Raw genomic sequence first — 8,052 nt, 5'->3', positions numbered from 1 at the left:
GAAGCCACAGAACCGGAGTAGAGAAGTGCAGGCGAGTTGCAGAAAGCACAGTCGAGGAAGAAGAAGAAGACAGAACCATCACCTTTTCTTTCAAAACTGTAACGATTTTCCAATAATTACTTCTGTTACGCTTTTCTCTGTAACAGTATTCTATGTAAAAATGAGTTGTAACAATTATATCAGTGACAAACCCGCTGCTTTATTAGTTCTCTCTTGTTTTTCACCCTTTTGAGCTATGAACACCTATTTTGAGCACGTGAATAACATGAGGAGCTAAACACCATTGCTGAGGCGATAGAGGAAGCTATTTTTCCAACAAGAAGTGGTATATTCTATTTCATCTATTTATTGCAATTATTATTATGATTATTTGCCTTGAGCTATAATTGAATATGATTTTTACTTGAGTGATTGTGATCTATTTTGATGAAGTATGCTTAGTTTATAGACTTTTGATGCTTCATACTTGATATTTACAATTATTGCTTTTGAAATTCTACTTGTTGCAATATTCTAGAATCAAATTGAACGAGAAAATTGCATAAATATAAAGATTGGATTAAATCACTTTGAACTTGGAAAATAGTGGAATCTTAGCCTCAGTTGTCTTTTAATATTGATATCAACTTTGTCTGTGTTTGCTATAATTATTAGTGAGTTTCCTATTTTAGTTTTAGAATTTAAGTCTATATTTTATCCTTCGCAAGTCTGAGAATCGAACCACTTTTACCACTATCTATAAAATACATCAATTTTTGGCGCCGCCGACGCGGATTTTCTTTTAGGGTTTTAGACTTATTTTTCTTTTATTTTGTTAGGTTTTTATTATTTTTGTTCTTTTTTACGTTTTTGGGTATTTATCTTTTGTCTACAGGTTTTGGATCATAAAGAAAATTGAGCCAAGGATTTTGGTGATTTCGTAGAGACTGGATCTTAAAGCATAAAGACTTGGGAGCGAAAGATTAAAGCGAAAAGAACGGAAAAGAAGACAGTTTCTTTTAGTTATTTTATTTCTTAGGGTTTTGTTTATTTTTCCTTATTATTAAGAAAAAAAAATTGTATTAGGTTTTATTATTTTTGTAATTTTTCTTTTCTTTTTTGACACTTTGGACTTTAAACTTTGGGACATTATTTTTAAACCCTACGGAAGGGTAGTTTAAATATAAACTGTGTGCAGAGAAGGACAGCGATTATGATATCGCCTCGGCCCCTCGGGTTCGTACATGACATAGGAGTTGTGGCCCGAGTCGACTTCAGCGGTTCTTCGCCCATCTGATACGGGAGGTAAGTTTTCCGAAACACCCGCGAATCCCCTGTCAGCGGGTTTACTGTATTCCTTCGTTTGCATATATGCTGAGGACTTGAAAATGACTGCTTTAATTTCCTAGTAAAGGGCAAGGACTGGACATACAAGATAAGGGTTCGGATTTCATCACCGTTCTCTTCTTGCCCGCCTTAGGAAAACGAAACCAAACGCGAACCTAAGCCTAAAATTTTGACTAGAACGAGACCTATAGGATAACGAGCTTAATAGGAAAGTCGTTCGAAAAATATTGGTTACTCTTTTGAGCATACTTCGAATTTCATGATGGTTTTTGTGAGTTGAATGCGTGACTGCGCCGCCTTATAATACCGGTGAGGCCTTTGGGTATCAAAGCTCCACCGAGCTTCCCTCGCCTCTATTCAGCTCACTTTGACTCGAATTGATTCCAGAGGGGTTTGCTCAGATTGTAACGAGTTCCTTTTCGAAAGAATAGAAGCTGGTCTAGAAACAATCTAAGTGGAGCCATCATGCTTTTTGTTTTCTAGAAATTAATAGGTTTGATTTGGTTGAGTCAGCCTTGTTTTGTGATTGCATAGAATTCCCTACATTATTCTTTTGCATGCCTGAACGTAAAAGAGACGCCCTAGGTAGATTTGTTAAAGAGAAACCCAGTAGTTCTAAGCGTCTCGATTACCTCAATTTAGAAAGCCCGATTATTGAAGATTCCGTTTTTGAACGTCCGTTTGAGGAGAATATCCCTGATATTCCAATAGTGCCAGAAATGGCAACTTTGAAAGCTTTGTTGAACCCTACTAGGACTACTCGTCCCTCGTGTATCAGGTTATCTGAAACTGAAGCAAATTATGAACTTAAGCCTGGAACCTTACAGTTGCTCCCAATATTTTTAGGGAAAGAAAATGAAAACCCCTATTTCCACGTTAGGGACTTTGAGGAAATTTGTAGTACCCTAAAAATTAGAAACCTTGATGATGATGCTTTGAAACTCAGGTTATTCCCCTTTTCCTTGAAAGATAAAGCCAAATCGTGGCTATATAGTTTGGCTTCCGGATCAATTGAAACATATGAACAACTTACATCTGCCTTTTTGAACAAGTTTTTCCCTAGGCACAAAACATCGTCTATTAGGACGCAAATCTGCACATTTTCTCAACAGGAGGGAGAATCCTTGTATAGGTATTTGGAAAGGTTCAATGATCTATTAGCCCAATGTCCTCATCATGGTTTAGAAAAGGTTAGGTTAGTTCAGATCCTTTATGAGGGTTTAGATTATCCCACTACAACCACAGTAGAATCTATGTGTACAGGTGGGTTTGAAAACCAAACAGTTGATGATGCGATGACATATTTGCATGAAATCGCCGAAAAGACCCAACAATGGGAAAGTAATAGGGGACCCCAGAAAACAATTCTTCTAGGCAGAGGAAACATTAATAGGGTAGAAGGAAACTTTGAATCAGATGCCAAAATTGCTGCTATAGCGAAAAGGTTAGAAGCTTTAGAAGTGGGTCACACTAGTGGTAGATTAGAGCCTTTTTGGGAAGGCCAGAATAATGAAGAGCAAGCCAATGCTCTCTATAATAACACTAGATTCGATAACCGTCAGAAGTTTGACCCATATTCAGAAACCTATAATCCTGGTTGGAGAAACCATCCGAACCTTTCGTGGTCTAAGGGCCAGAGTCAAGGTCAGTTTAGTAATTCTAATGCTCCCCCAGGTTTTGGTTCAGATAAGAACTCTTCAGGTCAGTTTCAGAACTCTTCAGAGAATAGAATGACGAGCTTAGAGGAATCTCTTAGTATATTAAGAAAGAGCCAGGATATGTTAGCACAGAGCCAGGACATGTTAGTAAAGAGCCAAGTTAGTTTTCAACAGGAAACCAAGCAGAACTTTCAAACTAATGCTCAGACTCTTGCTAAGTTAGAACTTCAAGTCGGCCAAATAGCTAAGACCTTAAGTGAGAGAGATAACGGAAGGTTCCCTAGTCAGACTAATCCCAATCCTAGAGGAGTTCATGAAGTAGGTGCAAAACCATCGAATCAATTGAATGTTGTTAGAACCCTTAGGAGTGGCAGAGTAGTAGACAATCAGGTAACCATGCCCGATAGTGAACGTACTGTAGTTCACCCTCAGGATCTCATCTCAGGATCTCATCCCTCAGGACCACTAGCTGAGGGGACTGATAAAATTTCCGATGATGCCAACTCGGTTCCTGAGAGGTCTGATTCTGTGCCTAGAGCCCCATTTCCCCAGCTATTAGTACCAACAAAGAAGGAATCGAACTTTAATGACATATTGGAGGTTTTTAAGCAAGTTACCATAAACCTTCCTTTATTAGATGCAATTAGGCAAATTCCTGCTTATGCCAAGTTCCTCAAGGATATGTGTACGCGAAAGCGAAAACTTAGCGTCCATAAGAAAGCTTTCTTAGCTAGTCACGTAAGTTCAATCATTCAGAACACCACAACTCCAAAGTACAAAGACCCAGGTTCCCCTACCATTGCTTGTACAATAGGTAAACACCGGGTAGAAAAAGCTTTACTTGACTTAGGAGCCAGTGTGAACTTACTGCCGTACCATGTGTACTTACAGCTAGGACTTGGTGAAATGAAACCTACTCAGATGACACTGCAGTTAGCTGATAGGTCTGTTAAAATTCCTCGAGGTGTTATTGAGGATGTTCTCATTGAGGTCGACAAGTTTATTTATCCAGTAGATTTTGGTCTTAGATACCCAACCTGTCCCTGACCCAGAGAACCAGATACCTGTGATTTTAGGTCGCCCATTTTTAGCTACGTCTAATGCGATCATTAACTGTCGAAATGGTGTGATGAATTTATCTTTTGGTAATATGACTATGGAGATGAACATTTTTAATGTCAGTAAGCTACCTTATGAGCTAGATGACACGTGTGTCGAAGAGGTGAACATGATAGAAGCCTTAGTTCAGGAGTCATTACCAAACATCTTGTCTGAAGACCCATTAGAAAATTGTCTATCCCATTTCGGTTTAGACTTTGACGACGATAGCACTATTGAACAGGTGAATGCTCTATTAGATTCTACCCCTGTGTTAGACACTGATAGATGGAAAGCTAGGTTCGAACCATTACCAGTTTCTGAGAATACCCTAATTCCTTCTTTAGAAGAGCCTCCTAAGTTGGACCTTAAACCACTACCAGATACCGAAGTATGTGTTTTTAGGACCATCTGAGACTTTACCTGTGATAGTAGCTTCCGATTTGGATAGTGATCAGGAAAGTAGGCTAGTAAAAGTTCTTCAAGACAATAAGGAAGCTTTAGGGTGGACTATAGCAGACATTAAGGGTATAAGTCCTACCGTTTGTATGCATCAGATTCATTTAGAAGACTCCAAACCTTCTAGGGAGATGCAACGTCGGCTGAACCCTAACATGAAAGAGTAGTTCGAAAAGAGGTGCTTAAGTTGTTAGATGCGGGTATTATCTACCCAATTTCAGACAGTAAGTGGGTCAGCCCCGTTCAGGTTGTTCCCAAGAAATCAGGTATCACTGTAGTCCAGAATGATAACAATGAGTTAATCCCAACCCGAGTGACCACGGGATGGCGTGTCTGTATTGACTATAGAAATTGAACAAGGTCACAAGGAAGGATCACTTTCCCCTTCCTTTTATCGACCAAATGCTAGAGAGATTAGCTGGATATAGTTATTGCTTTCTAGATGGCTTTTCCGGATATAATCAGATCGTTATTGCCCCAGAAGACCAAGAGAAAACCACTTTTACCTGTCCCTTTGGTACCTTTGCGTATAGACGCATGCCTTTTGGGCTTTGTAATGCCCCTGCGACCTTTCAGCGTTGTATGATGAGCATATTTTCTGATATGGTAGAACGGTTTTTAGAGGTCTTTATGGATGATTTTTCAGTGTTTGGTTCATCTTTTGATGAGTGCTTGCATCATTTGACATTAGTGTTGACTAGGTGTAAGGAAAAGAATTTAGTGCTTAATTGGGAAAAATGTCATTTCATGGTTAAATCAGGAATTGTGTTAGGGCACATTGTTTTTCAAAGGGTATAGAGGTAGATAAAGCCAAAGTTGACCTTATTAAGACTTTACAGGTCCCAAAAACCGTAAAAGACATTAGGTCATTCTTAGGACATGCAGGTTTTTACCGTCGATTCATTAAGGATTTTAGCTTGATTTCTAGACCTCTTTGCAATTTACTTGCAAAAGACGTTAAGTTTGTCTTTGATGATGCTTGTTTAGAAGCTTTCGAGAAGCTTAAGACTTTACTCACTACCGCTCCCATAGTCCAGGCACCTAACTGGAACCTACCCTTTGAGATTATGTGTGATGCTTCAGATTATGCTATAGGCGTCGTGTTAGGTCAGCGTGTTGACAAATTACTTCATGTGATTTACTATGCTAGCAAAACTCTGAATGATGCCCAGTTGAACTATACAACTACCGAGAAGGAACTGTTAGCCATCGTGTTTGCCTTGGATAAGTTTAGATCCTACCTATTAGGTTCTAAGATCGTAATCTATACTGATCATGCTGCTTTGAAATACCTTTTGTCTAAGAAGGATACCAAACCTAGATTGATTAGGTGGATCCTATTGTTACAAGAATTTTCTCCAGACATTAGAGACAAAAAGGGTGCTGAAAATGTAGTAGCAGACCACTTATCTAGGCTAGTTGTTAGTTCCCCTAGTGATTCCCTTCCTATAAGGGATAGCTTTCCTGATGAACAATTGTTCTCTGTTTCCCAATCACCTTGGTATGCAAATATAGTGAATTATCTTGTTACTGGTCGAACCCCTCAACATTGGGGTAAACAAGATCGTTCTAGGTTTTTAGCCGAGGTTAAGCATTTCTTTTGGGACGATCCTTATTTGTTTAAGTATTGTCCAGACCAGATTATTAGGAGATGTGTACCTGAGAGTGACCAGTCCAGTATTCTTTCCTTTTGTCATGAACATGCTTGTGGGGGTCATTTTAGTGCTAAGAAGACTTCTGCTAAGATATTGCAGTGTGGCTTTTACTGGCCTTCGTTGTTTAAGGACTCCCATAGTCACTGTGTGTCTTGTGATCGTTGCCAGAGGTTAGGGACCATTTCCCGTAGAAATATGATGCCTTTGAACCCTATTTTAGTGATTGAGGTCTTTGATGTGTGGGGCATTGATTTTATGGGTCCATTTCCTAATTCTTTGGGTTATCTTTACATACTTGTCGCTGTAGACTATGTGTCTAAGTGGGTTGAGGCGGTTCCGTGTAAAACAAATGACCATAGGGTCGTAATTAAGTTTTTGAAAGAGAATATACTTACACGTTTTGGTACACCGCGAGCTATAATTAGTGATGGGGGTTCACACTTTTGTAATAGACCGTTTGCTCTGTTAATGAAACAATATGGTATTACCCACAAAGTAGCTACCCCGTATCACCCACAGACTAGTGGTCAGGTAGAGGTTTCCAATAGGGAAATTAAGCGTATTTTAGAGAAAGCAGTTAATCCCAATAGGAAAGACTGGTCGTCGAGGCTTACTGATGCCTTATGGGATTACCGTACTTCGTTTAAGACACCCATTGGAATGTCACCCTATCGTTTAGTATTTGGAAAGGCATGTCACTTGCCTGTTGAGTTAGAGCATAGAGCCTATTGGGCTATTAAGCAGCTAAACTTTTCACTTGACAATGAAGGAGCTCACAGAAAGCTCCCACTCAATGAGTTGGACGAGATTCGTAGAGATGCATACAATAGTGCTAAGGAATATAAGAACAAAATGAAACTTGTGCATGATAAGAAAATTTTACGGAAGTCGTTTTCTCCAGGTCAAAAAGTTTTTCTGTATGACACTCGTTTGCATATATTCCCCGGGAAACTGCGCTCTCGGTGGACCGGTCTTTTTGTGGTCGTACTGTTTTTCCTCATGGCGCGGTTGAGATTGAGACATCAGATGGTAGTAGTTCTTCAAAGGTTAACGGTCAGAGATTGAATCCCTTTTTAGAGCCTTTTCCTACATGTGATGTTGAGGAGGTCCCTCTGGAGGACCCTGTTTACCCTTGATTGACCATCGAGGCGATTTGTATGTTGTGTACTATTTTTGTCAGTTTTTGGTTTCACTTCTCCCAGGTACTATCTTTCTAAACTCTCTCTTTACTATTTCCTCATGTTACTTATATTTTTGGTACTGTTCTTTCATTCGAAACATTGAGGACAATATTAGATTTAAGTTTGGGGTGGGGTAGAAACTTTTTTTTTTAATAAATAAACTCCGGAGCCTAGAAATTTATGCATATTAAGGATAGCACTAACCAACCTAAGTGGATGGAAGCAATTTGGTTGTAGGAGTTGAGGAACCAATCTGATTAGATGGAAACATCTAGGAGAGTCTATTCATAAAAGGACAAAGCTTAGGTGTTAGAAAAAAAAACATGGTAGTTTCGCCATATCTCGTGATGGAGACATCGAAAGAATCCTGATCAATTCTTCTTCTTTTTTTTTTACCATTGCTAGGGTGAAATAGAGTGACTGAGATACATAAACAAAAAAAAAGTTGAAAAAAAAAAGTTGAAAAAAAGAAAAAAAAAGAAACTGAGACCAAACCATTTGACCAACCAGAATAAATTCAATAAAGTCGACCACTGGTACCCTTGTATATGCCAGCTGAGTTGACCTAGAGTTAGGATTATCGACCACTGGTTACCTTGTATATGCCAGTGTGTTGATATTAGTATATACCAGTATCTCAGTCCATTAGGATAGGTTCACCTTAGTCAACATCAT

The 8,052-nt window shown here is 39.0% G+C and overlaps 1 pseudogene; it reads right to left on the bottom strand.

Annotated features, from left to right (window-relative positions):
* Positions 1-2,409: 2,409 nt before the first annotated feature.
* LOC113319753 lies at positions 2,410-2,509 on the bottom strand (annotated as a pseudogene).
* Positions 2,510-8,052: the final 5,543 nt, after the last annotated feature.

The sequence above is a fragment of the Papaver somniferum genome, chromosome 10 (assembly GCF_003573695.1).
Source record: "Papaver somniferum cultivar HN1 chromosome 10, ASM357369v1, whole genome shotgun sequence".
Classification (NCBI taxonomy): Eukaryota; Viridiplantae; Streptophyta; class Magnoliopsida; order Ranunculales; family Papaveraceae; genus Papaver; species Papaver somniferum.
Note: the sequence above shows the minus strand (reverse complement) of the source record. Positions and strands in the feature narration are given on the sequence as shown.